This window comes from Erigeron canadensis, chromosome 5, assembly GCF_010389155.1.
Source record: "Erigeron canadensis isolate Cc75 chromosome 5, C_canadensis_v1, whole genome shotgun sequence".
In the NCBI taxonomy this organism is placed as follows: domain Eukaryota; kingdom Viridiplantae; phylum Streptophyta; class Magnoliopsida; order Asterales; family Asteraceae; genus Erigeron; species Erigeron canadensis.
This window is the reverse complement of record NC_057765.1, coordinates 7,936,469-7,961,106: the sequence shown is the minus strand read 5'-3', so window position 1 is coordinate 7,961,106 and position 24,638 is coordinate 7,936,469.

Here is a 24,638-nt window from a genome sequence, read left to right as displayed (position 1 = left end):
TTGTGATTTATTTATGATTATGTCTAGCTAAATAACTTCATCATCCACTGAGATGAAGTGACACATTGAATAATGGTTGCATAATCTTTTGAATTCAAATTGATTGTTAAACGTTTTGTCATAATCTTAATATTTTGAGTTCTTGTGCACTTATCTACTGTTTAGTTGATGATGTATGAATGATCTAGAGGTATCTAGGTTTAGGAGTGCTTTGTTCTAGTTAATTGGGTACAATTAATAGGTGTTGACTTGTGGTAACAAGACACTAAACGGCAATAGATAATAGAATTCAAAGTGTTAACGGTTTGGTAAAATCGATAGACAAGATTGTTTACAATAACAATATAAATTCGTCAATTTAGTAGGTCTTGATAGGGAAGGTGGTAACCGGAACTTAGGGGTCGAAAGATTGGTTAATGGGTCGGATAGGGTAATAAGCTAGGTGCGCAACTAGTGAGTTCTTTGTTCTACCTCGTTATAAAATCAACAAGTTGAGTTGGTTTTAATATAGATGCAACCTAAACAATGTGTGTCATGGAGTCGAAGTGGATGATCTTTTAATTCTATTTGATATACGACAATTCTCTTTTCGATAAATTCTTCGGAATTTCTAACTCTTTCAATCAACTAACTTTTTCAACAAAAAATCAAGATGACGTGGTGTCTTTAAAAACCAAAATCTTTTTAACTACTTAAAACTCGCTAGCTCTTTGTAGTCTCCGTGGAACGAACCTTTACTTGCTTTAATCTATATTGCATACGAACGTGTCCACTTCCCGATTGTGTGTGGTATTCGATTCGGAGCATTTTTAAGGATTTTAATTTAACTAGATTTTCACAGATCAATTCATAACATCAATTCTTCTCCAAAATCATTCATGATCCATTTCAAACCCTAATTGACTAAAAATCCATTTTTGACTCGATTCAAGACCAAAACATGCTTAGATTCAACTAAAAACAGGTTTAACAACATAAAATGATTAGTGTGGGATAGTTTTTACTTACCAAATCTTCCAAATGCCTTCAAACCCAAATTTGACCTAAAAATGGAGATTCCTTGCACTAGGAGATTTAATCCTTTGATATGATTGTTAGGTCGAAAATCGACTAAGTATGATTTGTTCAAAATAGTTGAAGTTCAGTGAATGAAGCTTGCTCAGGATTCTGAAGTCATTCAGAATAAAGCTCACTGAAGCTTCACTTCAGTTTCAAAATCAACCAACACTCAAAACGTTCAGACTGAAGTCAAAGACTGAAGACTGAAGACTGAAGAAGAAGATCATTTCAGAAGCAGAGCTCAGAGAAGACCTTATCTAAAGACGAAACTGAAGAGGCTAAGTGTAAAAGTATTTACAACACTTTTACACTGATTACGAGGAAGTCTTTTTGTAGGCTTTAAACTACCTTTACCCGGTTAATACCTTTATACCTGGGATTGGGATAGTTTTAGCAAAAGGTTGGGAATAAAGTATGTCAAGTCACATCAAAGAAACTTACATACTTTACCTTAAACAAACATGTTATGGATTTGTCCAACAAATCCATAAATGCACCCAACCATATTTGTACGGCATTTGCCATGTCATCAAGACATGTTTGCCTATAAATATAAGACTTCTCACACTTGCAAAATGGCTTGGAACTTTGGCAATTGCAACGTGTGATATTTACTCTAAGTATTCTTACGAGTAACTCCTCATTGATTAGATCATTTGTATTTCTAGGTTGTTTAGATATTTTCACAAAGTGTGATTATCTTTGTTCCGCAACAACCTTTATATTTTGTTTATAGCAATAAATAAAATACTTGGAAAAATACATCTTGACTCATTGCCATAATACTTGAATATATTTAGTATTTATATAGTTTCAAGCAATTGTTCTAATTTATCTTACTTGTTCATATCCATTATCTGAATCGTGATTCTTAACTAGTCTTCATCTAGATTAAAATCAATTGCCAGTCGGGTTACTTCATATAACTGTCATATTCGTATTATATCTTGTACTTGATTTACATCCTGTCATCAGAGATCATATAATTAAAGGTGACATTGAGCTACATTTTATTCCCACTGACAAACAACTAGCTGATGTTTTTACAAAACCCTTGGATGTTAAAACTTTTAGACATCTTATCAGCGAGTTAGGAATGTTAAATCCTGTGTAGCATTTCAGGGAGAATTGACAAAAATATTTTTACAAATAAAGGAATTTTTTCTCTGAGGGGGAATTTTTGCCTCAGAAGTTATTTTGTCTGAAATGGCTCAGAATCCGAGAAGACTTCAAAACTTTAGAAAATGAGAAGGTTCAGATTGCACTTCCATAACCTCTCTCAAAATTTAAATAAATTAAATCTGAAGTACTTCAAAAACCTTTTTATTGTATAAGTGGATACCTAGTTGGCAAGTGGACACGTGATTTTTACTGTACAAAGATGCCTTTTTGCTGACGTGTCATACCACTTGCGCCGTAAAGAAAAATGATCATTGCTTTTGCATTAAAAACGGTTGAATACTTTTCGAAAAAGTGGGGTCATGGCCGTTGTTGCATTAAATGCGGACGTATACCCAAAATTATTTCGGATTTCAAACCCGATCAAAATTACTTTTCAAATAAAATATTACTTAAATTTTATTAGGTTTGAAATTCAAAATCTTTTTATTTTGATTTTCATGGAAATCTCTTCGTATTCTCTTGAAAATATAAATACCTTTTTCCTAAAACCATTCCATCATTTATTTCATTTTTCATTTACTCCCAATCATTCATTCTCTCTCACATTCATCTTCCTTTGAACACTCAAACCCTAAATTCCTTTAATCATCTTCATCTTCATACTCTCTTTCAATCATATTCAATGGCTCAACAACAACAGAAAGAACACAAGGAACCTAAAACACTTATTGCCTTTGAATATTCCCCTCTAAAATCGACAGTTAAACCAAGTTCTTCATGGCCAGAAAAATTTGAATCTAAAACCATCCGGTTCAACATGAACAATTACAAGGCAGCCCTCAATGCCAAATCCGATAACTTGTTGGGCAGATTGAATACATTTCTTAAACGATGCCCTCTCTCTTATGCCCTAACTGCCAATCCACAACAGATGTACCACCGATATCTTCTGGAATTTTGGTACACTGCAGAAGTAAGTAAGGATGAAAAGTCCATATCCTTTACTTTAAACAAAGCACGGTACAATGCGTGATAACCCTAGATGAGTTTAAGGAGTCACTCAGATTGAACTATCTGCCTCCCAATACTCCGTACATGAAAAGAAGAAAAGGAGTAAACTTCAGGGAAGTTTTGTAGGTGACCGGCCACAACCAAATTTTGGATGATGATGGCAATTTGAAGACCTCTGGCCACATTTTCATTGCTGGAGGTACTTCTGGACATAGATTGTTGAGAGTCTTGGTGACAACAATGGCGGTCTGGATCAGATTTCCTTGATCCAAGTTGAGATGGGATACTATTTGTAGCATGGAATCAATGTGGATTTTGCCGAGATGTTGTTTTCCCAACTGATCACTAAATTGAAAGGGAAAAGAAGTATACATATCGCCTTCCCAAGATTCCTCAGTCTTTGCTTCATAAATATTCTGGGAGAGGGATATGCTGATATACTTCAGGAGAGCTCTGCACCTGAATACTGCAAAGATCTATCCAAGCTCTCTGAATCTGAAGATGAGCCTGAGTTCTCCCCTGTAATGCTTCAGGTAATTGGTAAAAATAAAACTGACACAGCACGACCGGCTGGCTCAGAAAGATCACTAGGCGGGTCACAAAAGAATGTGAGACCCACCAGTGCATCTAATGGCAAATTATTGAACTTGTTTAAATCCAAATCAAGTTCTTCCACCCCGCCACCTTCATCTTCCACTGACCAACCTGAGGATCTCCCAAAAGATTCCTCAGGATCTCCAAAGGGTTTATTAAAATTGCGTCCTTTTAGGCCATCCTCACAACCCAAGGATGTTAGTACCCAAGCTCAGCCTTCTGAGACCTCAAAACAGGTTTTAGAAGAAGGTCAAATGGGAACCTTATAAGCAACCATCTCCAAAACTTCTTTAGGAGGAGATGGTGAGGATTCAAGTGTGTCAACCCAACACACATTAGAAGTTGAGTCTGCAAGTGCACCCCCTGTAACTTCACAAATCTTACACTCTGTACATGCACAAACTTTTGATGTTTCTCAGGTGATACCCAGAGAGACTGAGGTTTCAAATTCTAAGGCTAATGAAGGGATTCTTGGAGATAGCACAAGGATTACTGAGGCAACCCTGGTATCGACTATTGAAGCTCCACCTTTGACTAGTGATGATGCAACTACTGCTGCAGCTGCTGAACTAGGTGCTGGTTCTGATTCTGGGAATCAGGACTAGAGCATATCTAATCAGATAGTAAATATCTAGGATGACGATGAGCTACCTCAGGGAAACCTCGAGGATTTTGAATTTGATGAGGATCTTCTGAGGGAGAATCATTCGGATTCTGAGCCACCCCTCAACCTTGTCAATCAACCTATGCCTCTACCTCCTTTGATCCAACAAAACATTCCCATCAACCCTCAAAATATCATTGATCTTGATCCTCCTTATCAACGACCACCAGTTTCACACCAACACCCTTTGTTTCCCGAAGGTTTAACTCCTGCCCTTGTCACCTCACCAAGATTTGAACCACCACTCCAATACCTTCACCCCCAAATTCACAATATTCTACCAAGGAGAAACTTCGATCTGCCAGAAGATCAAGAGAAAGAGTTGGACTCAGACACCGAATCTGAGAGTCCTTCAGATATGATATTGGAGAAAACTCTGGCAGATCTTAGAACCCCACCTTTTGTTGCTTCTGTTTCTATTCAACCCCCTCCACCGTTGAGTATTGAAGGCTTAACCAAATCTCTAACTGCCAACACCAAGTCCGTGGCTGATCTGAAGGGTGCCCAAGTCTTTATGGGCACCGAATTTAAAAAAATTGCTGGTAATGAAGGACTGGTGGCTGGGAAGCTTCATGAGTTGGTTTCTGCTTGCAATAGATTAAGTGGGGCGATTGGTGAAGCCTTCAAACTGACCAAGAGGGATGTTCAGAATTCTGTTGTTGCCAATCTGACATCCTCTGTGCATATGATGAAACAATCATTCTTGGCAGTTGAAAAAGAAGTGGTTGAGTTGGTGAAGAAGCCAAGTTTGGATGAGAAATCACTTGGTGTTTCTATTGGTGAGAAGGTGACTGAGACACTGAAATTTGTATTCTCTCAGGAAATCATATCTCAGATTTCGATGTCAGTGGCAGAGAAAGTTGAAGAGAAGGTCAGACTGCTGGTTTCTGAACTCCGCAAAGAAACAAATGACAAGGTTGACAAGGCAGTTACTGAAATGAAGAACTCTGTGTCAAGCCTTGGCCAAAATGTTCAGAACCAGTCGAAGCAACTTGATGAAATTCTGGCCTTGCTCAAGAAAGAACCTGAAGTTGTTGCTCCTCCTCCTCCCTCATTCTCTGCAGATGATAAGAAATTGTTAAAGGATGTTCTGGAGCATGAAAAGCTTAACCTGAACTCTACTTTCAGATTAAGAGCTCAGTTTGCCACCATGTCAAAAGGCATTTCTGACAGCATCACACAACAGAGTTGGGAACCTCTGCAGGGTATGCGGAAGGCCATTGATTTATATGCTAAGATGCCTGCGGAGATTCCCAAAGGGGGAAGTGATGTGCCAATTAGTCTGCTTGCCAGCTCTCAGGAATTAATTGAAGCAGCCAAGAGGCAATCTGAGCCACAGCCATCTGAGCCAGCAAAGAAAGATAAAGGAAAAGCTCAGATGGTTGAAGAACCAAAGAAGAAAGGCTCTAAGGATTCTGGATTGGTAGTTGGTGAAAATGTTGATGAACATGGTTATCCATTGCCCGATTTAACTGCTGATGGCAAGAAGCTTGTGGCCCTTCAGAAGCAAGTCTCCAACCAATTCATCATGTGGAGAGAAAACAAGGAAAAGGAAAGGGCACAACATATGGCAATGGGTACCATTGACTTGCTTGATGCTGCAGCTCTTGGATTGACAGTTGAACATTATCAGAAAATCAAGAATGATCCAAGAGTGCAGAAAGCTCTGGGAGAAATGGCTGAGCATGAGTATGGAATGCAATACTCACTTCTTGAACAAAAGCTAGACCATCTCACCTTCAAGTTGTCCATTAAGGACTTGGTGAAGAACAGAAAGAAGGAGATGGAGATAAAGAAGAAAGAAATTCTGGCTGAAGTTCAGAAAGTTGAGAGGCAACTGAACAAGCCACCCCAAAAGCCAAAGCTTACTGGCCCAAGATCATCAAGGAAAAATGCTCGTGATTCTGACCTTTCGACCTTCATACCAATTTCTGAAGACACTGTTCAGATTCAGAATAAGCATGAGAAAGATCAATATGAGTATTACATGAAACACAGGTCTAATCCTGCAAAGATTCTGGATATTGAAGTTGTCAAAGAAGATGGTTTGAAGTTGTTTGATTTGATTGTAAGGAGAAAAGGAAGGGCAGAAGAAGAATATAAGCAAGTTTCTTTGCATGAGTTTGGGATCTCTGAGCATAGAGAGATGATACATGCTCTGAAGGGTAAGCCAAAGTCTCACCTGATTGGTGCCTGGATGCTGAAGATCTAACAAAATCTGAAGGCCAAGGTGGAGATGGAAGAAAGGCTGTTTAGGAAAGTTGGTTCACCAAAGAGGAAGGCTACTGATGCACCTTCTGGCTCAAGGCCTGCAAAGAAGTAGTCTTGTAAATATTGTAAATATTTGTACTTGTAAATATTTTTCATTTTATCATGTACCTGTAACTGAACTCATCTCAGTATCATTTATATAGTTGCAAGTTACAACAAGTTGATAGGAAATAGTTTAAGTTAGAAAAACAACAAGAAAATTTTCTTAAGGCATCAATGATCTATAAGATGTCCTTAGAAATATTTTACAACTTAAACCAAAACTTGCATTTTTTAGACTTACAAACTTGTATAGATAGAAGTCTAAAATGCATGAAATATTTTAGAACAAATAGGGGGAATTTGTTAGGTCGAAAATCGACTAAGTATGATTTGTTCAAAATAGTTGAAGTTCAGTGAATGAAGCTTGCTCAGGATTCTGAAGTCATTCAGAATAAAGCTCACTGAAGCTTCACTTCAGTTTCAGAATCAACCAACACTGAAGACGTTCAGACTGAAGTCAAAGACTGAAGACTGAAGACTGAAGAAGAAGATCATTTCAGAAGCAGAGCTCAGAGAAGATCTTATCTAAAGACGAAACTGAAGAGGCTCAGTGTAAAAGTATTTACAACACTTTTACACTGATTACGAGGAAGTCTTTTTGCAAGCTTTAAACTACCTTTACCCAGTTAATACCTTTATACCTGGGATTGGGATAGTTTTAGCAAAAGGTTGGGAATAAAGTATGTCAAGTCACATCAAAGAAACTTACATACTTTACCTTAAACAAACATGTTATGGATTTGTCCAACAAATCCATAAATGCACCCAACCATATTTGTACGGCATTTGCCATGTCATCAAGACATGTTTGCCTATAAATATAAGACTTCTCACACTTGCAAAACGGCTTGGAACTTTGGCAATTGCAACGTGTGATATATACTCTAAGTATTCTTACGAGTAACTCCTCGTTGATTAGATCATTTGTATTTCTAGGTTGTTTAGATATTTTCACAAAGTGTGATTATCTTTGTTCCGCAACAACCTTTGTATTTTGTTTATAGCAATAAATAAAATACTTGGAAAAATACATCTTGACTCATTGCCATAATACTTGAATATATTTAGTATTTATATAGTTTCAAGCAATTGTTCTAATTTATCTTACTTGTTCATATCCATTATCTGGATCATGATTCTTAACTAGTCTTATCTAGATTAGAATCATCTTGTGTAGGTGGACTCACAATGATATTTAGTTGATGATGATGAAGAAGAATTTGTTACTAATCTAGCCCAAACAACAATTGATAATCCAAGAATTTAGAGAGAAGAAGGAGGTGTTTTTGGTGTTTACTTTTGAAGAGAAAAGAGAAAGAAAGAAATGAAAAGGGAAAGGAAGGGGGAGGAAGTTGGGGGCTGACCTAGGAAGGTCCAAAAGTGGCTCCCGCTCCGCTGACTTCGACTAATAGCTATTCGTTATCCTTTTAAACGCTAAAACAAAACCGTAATCCTAGCTAAACTTAATGTTACGTTAAAACACAATAAAACATTTGATAATTCATATAAATCAACAAAATCGTTCATATTCTTTTACGTTCAATTTACAAGTCAACTAAGTCAAATATCACGGATGTTACACATCAATGCCATAAGTTTTCCATGTAGCTAAAACTCTATCTTCAACTTTTGCAGTCGCCCATTCTGTAAGGTCCTCTTGAAGTGAACCTAAAATTTAGCAAAATTAAAACATGCTAATTAAATACAAAATAATAAATGAAGTTTATATTATAAATATACACTCCATTTTTAAACATCACCTCCAACAAGTCTGTGTTCGTAGAACTTTGCTTGTACATGTGCTCGAAAGAACTCAATCAGCATGGTAATCGGCATTTTACGTGCACTCACTCACAATGCATTCATAGACTCGGCACTATTCGACGTACAATAATTGTAGCGATTGGCGAGACAATGTGCCATGGACCATCTTTCATAACCGGCGTCGGTAAGCTTAATGAATGCAGCCGGTTGAGCATCACTGGTGGCCGACAAAGACCATGATCCCCATGATCCCTTACTGGTGGCGGATGGACACCATGATCCCCATGATCCCTTACTGGTGGCGGATGGACACCATGATCCCCAAGATCCCTTATTGGTGGCAGATGGACACCATGATCCCCATTAAAAAAATCTAGTACTAGATATGTACCATTCTTGACCACGTTCGTTATCCTTGGGTCGTATGGGATGTATTGGTGGGTTAAGCTACAAAGAAAATTCATTTTTGCAATCAGTAACAAATCTAGTTATATGGACAGATATATGTGCAACCAGTAACAATCAAGTTACCTAGTGGCAAACAGATTATAAAGTTTCAAATATATAGAGATTAAGTAGAATATTACATTATTAATGCTACTTAGTGATGGTGCTGCATCCTCATTCACATGAAATGTTGATTGCTTTCTCCAAGCAAGGGCTCTTGGGATGAAGGCATAGTCATGCTCCCAACAACGCACATGTGCTGCAAAAGTCTCTAAAATCCAAATCTACGATAAAGTATATATTGACACATTAGAAAAAAAATAATATAAGTATGTAAATTAGAAACTTTGTTATGGAACTTTTATTGTATCACCTTAAACGCCCATATAAATCCACCAAAAGTAAACTTTGGCGTTGTAGGAGGTCCCGCCTTTAACACTCTATTAGCCATTCTGTTGAAAATCCCGTTTCTTATACATGCATACGTGGTGGACCAGACATACGAACCCCAAGGACAAGCATTCCATGCATTTATATCCTCGACAATTCTTAGTATACTGTTTCGTACAACGGATGTATACTCTCGTCCGTTAAATTTCAGCTCTAAACATATGACTAAGCATACACGTATCGTATCTTCATCACTCAAATCATCAAACCGCTCACTATGAAACAAACTTGTGAAGTCATATAAGGTAACCGAGGGACTTTCCACAAGTCCAAAAACTTGGTCACGAAACAGAATTTCACCGCGTAAATATGGCTCCCAATCCATTGGTCCGAATGGTAAACCGGTAATCAAACAAAACTGCTCACGACCAAATTCTAGATTAAACCCACTAACTTGGTATATCAATGGTTGGTTTTCCTCGTGAGCATCTGGGTTTACTGGGATTTGAGTTTGAAGTATCAAGTTAACTAATGCCGGTTCATTGTCTGTATACGGAATATCTAACCAATGACCAAAACATGTCTCCCTAAAAATTAGATCTCTATTTTCACTTTTTCGGAACTTATCCCTTAGCAAAGCAAGATAACTCATCTTGCTCCTGATTGTCAGATCAGCCGCATAAAAAATCTGTTGATAAAAACAAAAAACACATACATACAAGTATAACTAAAAACACTCCATTTCATATACACATAACAACTTTCACGGAATTTAAGTACACAAAAAGAAGCTTTCTATACCTGATTTGTGTTTGCCAACGGGACATTTCCAGCCATTGGAATTGATGATGGTGGAACTGGCTATAACGTTAACTACCTTATGACGAACCAACAAAACCACCCGAATAAAGACCATCAGTTCCCGTACAATATTGTTCAAAAATCGAAGTTCACATGGTTTAGGGTTTTTTCAAATAAACTAAAGAATAAAGAGATTAACCCATCTAAATCCATGTTGAAGGTGTGTTTTTGCTGATTATAATGACTGATTGAACATTAACAGGGTGGATTTGGAGTATTATTTTTTGAGTATGAGACTGATGAACCGGATGTGGATTGAGAGAAGAGAAAGGGAATATGGTGGGGAACGTGGGGGAATAGTTGAGTTTGTAGGGAGTCGACAGGTGGCGAGACTTCATTGGAGCTATACCATCCGTGGGCCGTACATCAACTTTATCACGGGTATTTTGATCAAATTAGATATTTTTAGAAATAGAGTCTAAAGTATAAACTAGGGGTTATATTTTGTTTATTTAAGTAAATATCCCTTTATTTAAAGTTGATTTTAAAAGATACATCAAATAAAGTTGTATAACAGATGTTAATAATTTCTATAAAAACTTTTTTTTTTCATTTTAAAAGGATCATAATAGATAATCTTAATTTATCTTTTATAATCCTCTTAAAAGTATGATTATAAGACTTGAAAAAAAGAAAATGATGAGAGAGAAGTAATATACTAATACACATGTTAAATTTTGATGTAACTTAAAAATTTAGAGATAACTGAAAATAGAATTGAACTTTATTCGATTTCATGAAATTAGCAATATCCTTTAAAAACTTTATTTTTTATAAAGCACCTTTTTTTATTACGAAAAAAAATAACATCTGACCGAGTAACCTACTCGTGTTAGTTTGATTTTTAATTCACGAAATTAGAAATGAACTTTGAATGCATTCACAAAATTAGCAATGTTATTATTTTAATTAATAATAATAATAATAATAATAATAATAATAATAATAATAAAAACCAATTTTATAAATAGTCATAATAATAATAATATTTGGATGGGAATCTTGGATTGCCAATATCGATTTAAACTTAGACTAGCTAATTAGCCCGGGTTCAACCCGGGCTACATAATTAAAAAATTAAAACCAAAAAATATATACACTTATGTATATAATTTAGGAGAGTTGTATATGTCTTCAACCCTATTTGCTTATTTGGCTTGCTGGGAGGGGATTTAGGAGAATTCTTACACATACCGATCGTAATTGTTGGAATCATGCTTGGTTGTATGTACATAGACATGTTTATTACATTTGTAGGTTGATGTTTAATAGGTTTAAATGCCTCTTTTACTATATATTGTCCATTTTACGCTAAAGTGTGGTATGTGGTGTCTGTTATTCTTCTCTAATTGTAATGTAGTCAGACAATACTCGACCAACATGTATGGTTACTAAGCTTTTTACACTCTCTATCTTTTTCCACTTTTTGGTCGGAGATGTTTTTGAAAGTAGTCTATCTATCTTCGTGTAGGGTTAAGGTTGTCTACATTCTAACTCCCCTAAACACGACTTTTGCCGGATTAGGTACCGTTGTTGTTAGTATGTAATTTGTTGTCGACACATTAAAATTTTTGATATGGAGATAGTAACATATTTATAAAGATAAACATTAATATATAAACCCGATTAGGTGATAAAAAAAGTAAAACTAACTACCATAAATCGGTGGTAGATATACAATTAAAAATAAAGAGAGCTAGAATACAATCGATCATTTTTCATATTAATTTAAAAAAAATATAAGGTTACAAAAAAAAATGTAGAAAAATAAATAACATAGGGCCTAATATAAAAAAAAGTTTTTAAGGTTATAAAAATAATATGTAAAAAAATAAATAACATAGGGCCTAATATAAAAAAATAAATTTTTGAAAATAAAAAAAAATAATTATGACATCATAAATTTGTAGAAAATAGCTTAAGAGAAAATATGGGCATACCACATAGGAAAAAAAAGTTCTAGAAACAATTTTGTTTTATTTATATAAGAGATGAGTTTAAAAAAAAAATTATGTAGATATAATTTTAGAAATTTGTTTATTAATATAATGAATAGCCACAACAAGTGTTAATTATATTTAAGTTAAGTTTTAAGTAAATTTTAATGTAATTCCTAACTGTATGGATACTCATATACACCTCAATGTCAATAACAATGACTGGCAAGCTTCACCAATCTGATAACTGAACCTATACAGTGAGACGATCTAGATTTCAGTTAAACAACTAGAGTAAAGATAAATGCAAGAAACTAAATGACTGAAATTATATAATGGTAAATATATATCAAGTAAATTTCAAAGAAACACGATTTACTTTTCAATGTATTTTATTAATTATGTTAAATAAAATACAAAGATTAATGTGGAACAAAGATAAACACCCAAGTGTAACCTTGAAATACAAGTGGTCTAGTAACTTGGAAATACTCAAAAGAACTATCTTGGAATATAAAACACAAGTTGCAATGTCAAAGTTTCGAGCACTTTTGCAACTAGTGAGATGTTTTCTAATTTTGCAAAAGTGCTCGAAACTTTGGCATTGCAACTTATGTTTTATACTTTGGCATTACACATGAGTGTTTATCTTGATTTCGCAATAATCTTTGTATTTTACTTAACATAATTAATAAAATACATTGAAAAGTACATCGTATTATTATTACTATTTATAAAATTGGTTATTACTATTATTATTAATTAATATAATAACATTGATAATTTTGTGAATTCATTCAAAGTTCATTTCTAATTTCGTGAATTAAAAGTCAAACTCACACGTCAGCATGTTACCCGGTCAGATGTTACTTTTTCTGCTAATAAACAAAATGTGTTTTCTAAAAAGTAAAGCTTTCAAAGGATATTGTTAATTTCGTGAAATCGAGTAAAGTTCATTTCTATTTTCTGCAGTTATCCTAAAAAATTATTAATCTAAAGGTTAAAAGGATATAACATTTTTCTTTTCAAAGGACAAAATAAATTATATACGTATAAACTATAACATTTACTTTCACTAAAATCATCTATAAAGATCTAAACCATACAGTAACAAAATAAACCAAACAATATAAGAACTTAAATTCAATTTCTGACAATTTAAAGACTCTATTCAGTTTCAAACTTAGGCCAAAACAAACCAAACAAAAAATCCAAAACATGTTCTTGTCTATTACTCGTAAAAAGAGAGAAGTAACTTCGCATATAACCAAGAAAGAATTCCACAAGTGTATATCTTCAAACATCATGTCGTCGACACTAATGCAGATTGTGTACTCTCTTACATTAGCCCAAATCGCTTCCATTACCTGAACAAATTCGCGTTAGTCATAGTTTGCAAGAATAACGATTAAACGCAAGATATTGAACTATAGAAAATTTAAAACACTCACCAGTCATATTATTTCGTTGACATAAAATCATCTGGATATGCATTTAAGTCAAATATGATATCTTCATGACAAACGTAAGTTATGTCTTCAGAAACTTCATTGTTCCTTTCAAATACACTAGAAGAGTTTGAAGAATTGCATGCTCGCGATGATTCAACATATTCAAACATTGAAGGATCTCGTTTTGTAGAAGTTGATCCTCTCTTCTTCTTTTCTTTCGGTGGTCTTCCTTTCGGTTTTTGAATATTCGGCTCGAACAATATATCAGGCTCGTTCACAAGTTTACTAATTAATTAGGTAACATGTTCTTTCTTGTTTTGGGGACACATTTGATACTTTGAATGCAAGTCATTGAGCAACTCATCAAACTTGCTAGCACCATCCTCATTTTACCATTTTCTGTATCTAAGGATAATGTATCAATCCTCCAATGTGGGTGAATAAGATTCAATGGAAGTGTCTTTTGCATCCAAGATTTTATCATATGAGCACATGGAAGACCCATACTAGACATTAAATAGTGGTGCAAGGACTTACAGTACCTAAATACTCAAAGAAATAGTCTATGTTAAATGCAAATTTTAAGTTGTATAATAATTACTTCATATGAAATTGTATGTATATATGATTGTAACACATACACAGTAGAATTATATAACCTTCCTCCTAAAAAAACACATTATAAAGCCGATCATATTAATTTTTTTTTTTGAACAACGCCGATCATATTAATTAATCGATCTACTTATTGATTGCGGGCAAAACATCATATTATTCATCGTGTACACAAAACATGTAAAACATAAAAATAAAGGCCATTGAATTACAAAAGTTACTTGTGTCTCCATGATTTCAATCAATCGTACAAAGAGATTTGGAGGGAATAAGAAACTTGTGGGGGGGTGGGGAGAAATATTAGGGTTTAATTATAATTGAGATGATTGTATTATTAGGGGTAAAATAAAAGGATTAAATATTAAAATATGAGATAAGGGCAAAATAGACCATTTCAATATAAATGTTGTGTATGATTAATAGTAGTTGTGTAGGGATCACCTCCCATTTCTATATATCTATTAAAATAGTAAGAATCCTAACATTATTAAGCTATCTACATCAAATTAATATGCTTTCAAACAATGTCACATAGAATTTATCTTATGTGGCAACTTTATATTTTTTTTCCCAATATTTATCTTATTTTTATATATATAAAAAAAATTTGAAATTAAATTATATATATATTGTTGGTAGAGCTAAGAGAAAAAAATAAATCTAATATTTAATCTAAGCCATTGAAAATAAAACACAACTTAATCCTAACCATTGAAATTAAAAGTTAGATATAGAAACTAATTTATTATATTAAAAAGATGAATGTATTAATTATCTCCCTTCCAAATTTATAAAACTAATAATAAGTACACATATAAGAAAAAGAGACCGTGTAATTAAATGAGAATATGAATTGTAAACATGGATTGTGTTCGTTTTTCATGAGTTAATTTGTATTCCATCTTTACCATATCCATGTTATAAATCATTTCTATATGATTAAACTATAGAATAAAATTTTGTCATATTATATTTATATATATTATATATAAATTGTTGGTAGAACATATTAAAAAACCAAAACTATTCTTTTATCTTGACCATTTAAAATCATTTCATATTTTAATCTTAACCATTTAAAATACTTTTATATTTATGTTAACATGATACTCATAGAGTCATAATTATATTCTACCAAAAAGATAGAAATGCTAATTTACGAGGACCATAAGTGTCATAGGTCAAATGAGTTTTGCCAGCTTTATTATTTAAGTAATTATTGATTTGATGATAAAAATTTAAGGATTTAATTCATAACTTTTACCCATATCAAAGTTAATGATAAAATGCTTTCACAAGAAAGCAATCATATGAACATTTTGGAAAAAAATAAAAGGATAAAAAGATTTCAAAAAACAAAACAAAATAACGAATCCCTGATTATAGTAAGTAAAAACTTTAAGAAAAATCATATAAATATGTATAAAAAGTAAAAAACAAAAATAAAATATTTTTAGGAGAACCTAACACCCAACAGTCAATAAGTAAGCGGAAATTTAGCGGCTTCGGGTCCAGGTTTGGGGGGGGGGGGGATTTCTAAACGGGTTTGAATTTGAAATTACCTAAACACTACCTGTTGGTAAGGATAAGGGTAATATGGTAGAATTATTATCCTTTAGATTTAATGATTTAAGACCAACTTGTATGCTTTATAGCAATGTTGATTAGGTAGACTCGGGTCTCATTGGTGGGTTGAAAAACTTTGGCCCTAACTCAATCCAGGCCTGACCGCGGTCGACCAGGTTAATACGTTGGCGGATTGATATGTCAAATAAAATGGTTTTGTTCAAGTGGGTTTAATGTTAGTGCTTTCAAGTAGGTTGGTTTTGAATCAAGTCGGTCAAATGAGTTGTTTTTTAAATCAACTGGGTTGCCGGGTTTGCAGGTCAAATGTGATGGTTTTAGGTCGAGTTGGTCAGTAATAATTAGGTTTTTAGGATCGGCGGATTGGCCTAACAACCTTGGTAGAGTTGGGGAATTAGCAGAATGAAAATCTCGAACCCTAATTCGACCCACTATAAATTCCAGTTTGAAACCTGGATCTACACGAGTTCATCTGGGTGGACTTCCGTCAACCTGATTAATAAATGGGTTGGATGGTTGACAGATCAAATAGGTTGGTCTGGGTCAAATGACTTTGATGTTAATGCTTTCAATTGGATTTATTTTAGGTCATGGTCAAATTGGTAGTTTTAAGGTTAGAAAAGATGACAGGTCAAATTGATTGGTTTTAGTCAATTAGTTCAAATGAGTTGTTTTGAATCAAATGAGTTAGCGGGCTGGTAAATCAAATAAGTTGTTTTCGGGTTTGTTGTTTTTCGGTAAGTTAGATTTTGAGTTAGATCAAGTATTGATAGCTTTATAATCTCGGGGTGTTGAAAACATTTTATATGCAACTGACGACAAAAATAATATTCATAGTTTCATATACATAACTCATTTGTAAACTCTTAGCTCAATATGTGATCTTATATAATGTATCATGTTATTAATTAGGACCATACATTGTTTTTTATCCGGATTTTGTTTAACCCGGTCAACGACCGGGTATTAATCTAGTTAGTAATATCCACATAAATAAAATGTAGAATACGTAAAGATCCACAAAAAAGGCAACCAAATTTTAAGCCTTAAATGTGATAATATCCACATTTATTTTGTTTTAGACGTACAAAAGATCAAACTTAAAAATTTCTTGGCAACTTAGGTAAAGTTTTTTTTTTTTTATTAACTATTAGGCATATAATATCAAATCTTAAATCCCATAAATTTGAACTATGTCAAATATTTTAGTTTTAGAAAATAAATAGAATTCTTCGGTTCATTCTACACAAAAATACTTCCAACATGCAAATCTATAAATATATATTTGTTTTTGATTTTTTTATATTCATAGTGTTACGTTTAAATTTAGGTTCATCATTTTTTTTTAATTTACCTTACTATATATCGATTGTGTTTTTATCCTAATAGAAAATAAGTTTATATTGAAGCTGTATTTGCACACAAAATAAAAGACACAACATGAAAGTTGTTCAACACAGATTTAATAACCTTTCTGTTATATATTTATGTTTTTTTTAATCTTTTCAAGTTATTACTAACAATCCAAAAGCACATATTCGAATTAACATGGTGATGAGTTGTTTTGTCATTATGATTGTCACACATCCAACGTTAGGCAAAAACACACAGCTCTCCACATATATAGTGTTGTAACCACATCTAGCCATGAGCATATATATAAATGTATGTCATCTTCAAAATTGTTTTTATCTTTCATGAGGACATATGTGATATTATTACTGGAATACTGAGTATGAGATTTGCCTATTGATCATGTAGAAAGATTACATACTAATATTGTTTCTTTTTCGTTGTCAAATTGTTCGTACATCGCAAGTTTAACAAGAATTGTCTTAAAAGCATTCATCTCAATGTGAATAAAACAATATTTATAACTATCCGCGCATTGCATGGGTTAAAAACCTAGTTCTTTATATATGTATTCTGAAGCAACACCCAGATAACATATCTTGTTATAAGTAAATTTAAATTTTTTTATCATATACTCTTTATATAATTTTAGTCTTTTGTTAAACATATAGTTAGGATTCTGAATTTTTAATTTTTTGTTGTTTTGTTTTCAAATCAAGCAAACAACATTATTAACTATTTTGATTACTACAAAAGTGTCAATATGTAAACATGGATAAATAAAGTATAGTAAAAGAAGTGGTCTAAGTTTTTTATGGATGAAAATATATATAAATGGAAGGATTTATTTTTATTTTTTTTTTAATCTCCCATCTTCTTTCTTACACTAAATTTATAAAGAATATATGATAGGCCTATTAACATTAATGAAGGTAGATGAAAGTAATAAATATGTCACACCTATAAAAAAAAATTAAAACCAAATGACATCTTCCTATTGCTGGGTAGATGAAGGTAGTGAAGGTTTAAAATGAATCAAATATGTTACGAACACAGTATTACAATTTTTCAACACTTTTATATAATATGGAGTCCTTTGAATTCGCATATTATCCAATATCCATGATGATCATACAAATTATGAAATTATTTTCTTTTGTGATCCCGGCAGCGAATACATTCTTGTAACCAATTTGTTATTGAGAACACTCCATAGAAACGTGGAGTGTATAGTCCTATATACGCTTTACGAATGACCCAGGGCCAAGTAATCAGTGACGAAACTTGAAAATTTTCAGTGGGGGTTGGGATCTAAAATTTTTTTTTCTCTAACACTATTTTTTTAAAAATGGGGGGTCGAAACCGAATATATCAAAAGTTTTCTATACGAAAACAATATACCCCCTAAATCACAAAAAAAAAAATCGGGGGTAGGACGCTCCACCCCGCCCCTATATAGCTGCGCCGATGCAAGTAATGGCAAACATGAAACAATTGCGAGTTTCTATACATTTTGTACTGAACAAATGTTTATTTTAGAAAATGGGTGTGTTTCTAATAACACTCATACTATAACTAGACTAGAATTAAGCGTTGTTTGGAATTGATGTTTGTAAAATAAATTTTGCGTTAAATCAAACTATTGCAAAACAAGATTATTTATTTTCCCCATTATTTAGGTTATGCAGATACAAAATTAGATGATGACATCAAATGTAATTATAATCACCGTCTAAGTTGATATTAATTAAGTTGATTCAAATGTAATTATAATCACCGTCTAATTTGCTTAAAAAGTATTCCAACTAGGCAAAATCATTTTCTGGGAAACGAACCAAAAGTGCATACTTTGTGGGACAAACTTTGCAAAAATATCTTTCATGAGTCTAAGTAACATACAAACGGGCCCATGCTGACGTATACTCAGTTATACTTAACGCCTCAATTGTCAGCCATGTATACACCCACTCAATTAATATGTATCATTTTTGCTATTGTAATTATATTTTTGCAATTTATCTCTCTTTCATTACACAAACAAAACTAATCTTCTCATATTAGGCATGTGCTTATACAGTCCCCGGCTGCGTCCCAAGACCTATGGACGCTCGATCGTTATTTACACCCAGTGTCTTAGTCCCTGCGTCCTCTCCTTTGTTCTCCGTCAAGAAGTTCGAAAAAGCTCGGGTGTGGGTCCATTTCTAGCCATTTGAATTTTTTTTTTCTTTCCCAACGTTCAAATTAACTTTTCCTTATTTAAACTCTAACATTTTCTCAACTTAACACAGGCATTTTAAATCACTAAACAATTTCTTTCAACTCAATTTTATCCTCTTCAAACCATTCAATTTCAAAATGGCAAGACAAGTGTGAATTGAATCCAAAGATCTTTTGTTAATCAGGTGTTGGATACAAAGATTGTGAAACGGTTAACCCAGCAACCGATAAAAGTGCTTGGACCAATATATATGAAAGCTTCAACGCACGCACCACTGCTGGTCCACGAAGCGTATCTCAAACTACTAGGTCACTTCCATAAGATTCACAATGAATGTAAGCAGTTTCAGGCAATTTATAGGAGGTTGAATGCACATATTCATTCTGATGAGTTGCTTTATGCAACGGCGCATCGTGAGTACCGCGAGAATTATGGAAGGGGCTTCAGATACTAGCATTGTTTTAAAGAGCTTATCACGGTTGCCTAATTCCGTTTTCATTAAGTCTGTTTTATGTATTTTAATTAAGTCTATTTTATGTATTTTAATTAAGTTTGTTTTATGTATTGTAATGTCTACTTTTTATTTTAATAAAAACAGACTTTTATTCATAATTTAAAAACACTACAAACTTATTAAAAAGAAACATACAACATAAAAAATCAAAGCACACATTATTAAAATACAAACTTATTTCTTTATCTCATAGACTGCTCTAACATTCATGATGAACTCGTTAAGTGTGTAAACCGCATTAGCAAGTTGAATTTTGTCGTACTTTCCCTGCAAATAAGTGAAGTATTGACACTCAAGATCAGTACAATGCCCGATTTGTATATAATAGATTTGTTCTTGACACCATTTCTTTTTGGCTACTAGTTTTAGACCAATTTTAACAAGTTCCTCTTTGAACATTTCGTGGTCGAGGATATCAGCCATGATACTGTCATTCACTTGATCGACAGTCATTGGTAGTTTATGGTTACGGAAATTTGATGAAGAAGCCATTTAAGATGTATAAAAGTTTGAGTTTTGGTAAGAAATATCCGATTAGGAGTCAATATTTATAGCTAAACTAAAAGACGCTGCTACAACATTCAAAATTTAAAATATTTACACAATTAGTCCCTCCAACTTTCAAATTCAAAATATTTACAGTTTGAGTCTCTCAAACGGTCAAAAATTCAAAAACATTTACACTTTAAGTCCTTGAACGGCTAGTTGGATTGCAGTCTATAAATACCAATCTATAGCAGAATTCAGTTGCATCCTTATACCCATTTTGATTATTTTACAAACTCACTTACTCTTTCTAACCAAATGGCGTCCTCATCATCAAACAAAAATGTTCATCGACCTCGTTTTACCGAACAAGAGATGAAAACATGAATCATGGCTAATATCAAAGAGGATACCCTCCTTCAAACTGAAGTCTCTAACCAATTGGGTTACCTAAAGGAGAAAAGACGACAATGCGAGCATCAGCTTGAGGCAATACAAACACCAGGTCACAAGGTCTCGAAGCACGAAAAGACATATCTTTTCAGACTGATCATCACCATGCCGCCACCTTTCACGAGCGTTCAAGATTAATCACACCAATGTGTGAACCTCTGTCGTGCCACCTTGCAAACTCTGGCATGCGCCACTATTTCTTACTTTCATATCTTTATACAATCATTCACGTGTAGATCTTAGTAATATTGAAGATGGTTGTTATTCAACACCCAAAATCTGAAAACTAAAGAGTTTTGATGATAAAAAACGGTTTTTTCCCAAATAATTTGCGTTAACGGCCAAGTAGGGGTGGCCCGAATCTGGTAACCTTCGCGATCCCCATTTTTATGAAGAAGCATGGGGGAAAAATTCAAAAAAAGGCACAAGAGAATAGAAGATAAAGGCCCGTATATGGTGATATCATGTCGTTTTTACCCCTTCGATACTTTTGTGAGATTTGTATACATTTCAAGATGACTTTGCTCTCATAGTTTTGGATTGAACTGTTAGTGATTTTGGATTGTGAATTAGTTCTATTTTTGATTAATTGTTAGAGAGATATAGTGAAATATATTTTGTTAAAAGTCGTTATAATTGTCAAAATAACTAATTGTAGCTGGAAAAACCTAGTGATTAGTGGTGATGATGGTTGATAACGTGACTACTTACGTGGCAGCAAGATAATTTTTGTAACATTAACATGATTAATGATTTTATTAATTAATTGATATAAAATTCAAAATTAGTGCAAACATGATGAAAATGTAATTCGAACCCATAGAAAATGTTTTCGTCAAGTTTTACGCCCAAAAACACATTTTTTTTCCATACCCCGATAAAATTACTAGGATACCCGTGCAATGCATCGACGGTGGTGGCAGGTGGCAACAAACGACGATGGAGGTGACGGGTGACAACGGTGGTGACAGTGACAAGGTGGTTATTAATGTAAAAATAATTGATATAATTGAGGGTAGTGTAGTTAATTAATTTAAGGGTTGAGAGATGTATATTGTAAATAATTTTATTAAGGGTATTTTAGTTATATTAAATGAAATATTTAAATTATTAAATAAATAAAAAGGATAATTTAAGTATTTTAAACACTAAAAGTTGATAAAAATATATCTATCTACCAATATATATATATATATATATATGAGGAGGGATTATTTGAAAACTCCTTAAAAAAAGAACTCAAGAACTCCTCTACACCATTGGATAAAAAAATGGATGGACAAGATTAAAAATAAAAAAACTCCTCTCAACACTAGAGGGGTATTTTCGTCAGCTCCTTTTTTTTCTCTCTCTTACTTTAATATAATTCTATCTAATTCACTAAAAAACCTTTTATCTCACAAACCGTAAATCGTTAGACGAAAAGAAAAGCATGGATAGTCTTAGAATTTCATCCTCTTTCATTAGAGATGCGATTCGATATACTTTTGACGACTTTTTAAATTTCATTTTTTTCCATCACGTTCATCTTACACATGTGTAAGTTGTACTTACCCATGGGCAAGTTGTACTTAATCCTAATACATCTTGCTTTAGGGTTTAGGGTTTGAAGGTCGAGGGTTAGCCGTAACCCTCGGGCTTCAAACCCTAAACCCTAGAGTGTGAACCCTCATCCTTTTTAGTTTTTTAGGGTTTAGCATTTAGGGTTTAGATTTTCTAGGGTTTTTAGAATGTAGCATCCCTCTCGGATTAGCAATTAAGCTTTAAGGTTTTCAAACCCTAAATCCTAAAGCGTACCGTGTACCCGCTCTAGGGTTTAGGGTTTGAAGGTCGAGGGTTAGCCGATAGGCTAACCCTCAGGCTTCAAACCCTAAACCCTAGAGTGGGAACCCTCATCCATTTTAGGTTTTTAGGGTTTAACATTTAAGGTTTAGATTTTTCAGGGTTTTTAGAAAGTAGCTTCCCCCTCGGATTAGAAATTAAGCTTTAGGGTTTAGCATTTAGGGTTTTACAATGCGTCCTCATCTTTTTTGAACTTTATAAGTAACTTACCCATGTGTAGGTTGTACTTACCCATGGGCAGGTTGTACTTACGCATGGGCAGGTTATACAACTCACTACTTCTATGTCTTTCCTACACATGTGTAGGTTGTACTTACACATGTGTAGGATGAACGTGATGGAAAAAAAAACGAAATTTAAAAAGTCGTCAAAAGTATATCGAATCGCATCTCTAATGAAAGAGGACGAAATTTCAAAACTACCCATGTTTTTTTTCCGTCTAACGATGTGCGGTTTATGAGATAAATGTTTTTTAATGATTTAGATATTTTTTGATTTAATAAGAAGAGAGAGAAAGAGAGTGCTGGACAAATTTTTTAATGATGACAAACATGCCCTTCCTGATCTTGATGAATGGAGGGCTGAGATTGGTTCTCGCGTTCCTTTTTTTTAGTGGTTCTCAAAATAACTCACCCCTATATATATATATATATATATATATATATAAGGGATCAAGTGAGAACCAACATATATGGTGAGAACCTTGAGAATCATTGAAAAATCATCTTTTAGGGCTTTGCCCTTAGAATTAAGGGCTACGCCCGTACCGTAACAACCGTCACCATCTCTTGGATCGTCACCCATCAAATCCATACCATTCCCATATGCGTCCGGTGACAACCCCTTTTGAACGGATGTAGGGCAACGCCCGTACCGTATATATAATGATGTCTTATATTCATTCATAAACAAACAAGAACCCTTGGATGGATATTTCATCTTTGATTTAGATCCATTAGATTAAATTTAACTATTTCATCTTTATTAAATGACAATATTAATACTTATACTTTTTATAACTATATAAAAAAATCCCCCTTTATATTTAATTTACACTTTTTAATTTTGCATCACAAATTTACACTTTTTACCCAATAATTTTAATATAATATATTCAATAGATTAATAGCTAATATATATCCTAATAATAAAATAATACTATCTATCTTATATCTTATCCAATAGAATAATAGTTAATATCAAATAAAAAATAAAGCATATTTTTAATTTGAAATATTTAAGATATGTCTCATATAAAATATATAGGTCAATTTTCTATTAATAAAAATAGTAAGCTATATTTTAAACCATTGGTAAAATTAAATTGAATATTAATAATATCGTAACACCTTGTATCTACAATATATAATAATAATAATAATAATAATAACAATAATAATAACAACAATAATAATAATGTCGAGTTTAGAAATTATCAACGACAGTGTTGAGAAGGCTGGGTTTAGCTTAGGTGAGTGACAACTTTGGGAACGTCAACCTTTAACAATGATCTGCAATTTTGGAGCATATGGTGACGGAAAAGTTGCGCTCTATTAAACAACATAAAATAAATTATCGAAATTAATGATATATAATTTAGCTTCTAAATATGCATGACTATTGTGATTACTATTATAAAGGAATTTGAAAAAAATATAACGTTTTTACATACAACTATATTATTAATGTACTGTAAATTTACCCAAACAAAGAAATAACCCTTTTTTCAACTTTTTTTTTCTATTCTATTAAAAATAAAAACAACTTAAAATTTTTACTACTACCAATAGAGGGGTTTATCTCAAAAATAATGTTTCCAACAAAGTGATGTACTTCTAAAGAAGAGCCCTATGACAACAAAGTCAATGTTTGTATATATTCTTTATTTATTAATATTTTGTAGGAACAAAATTACAAAATACCCTTAAAAAAGTTTACATTGTACCAAAATTGGAGTGAG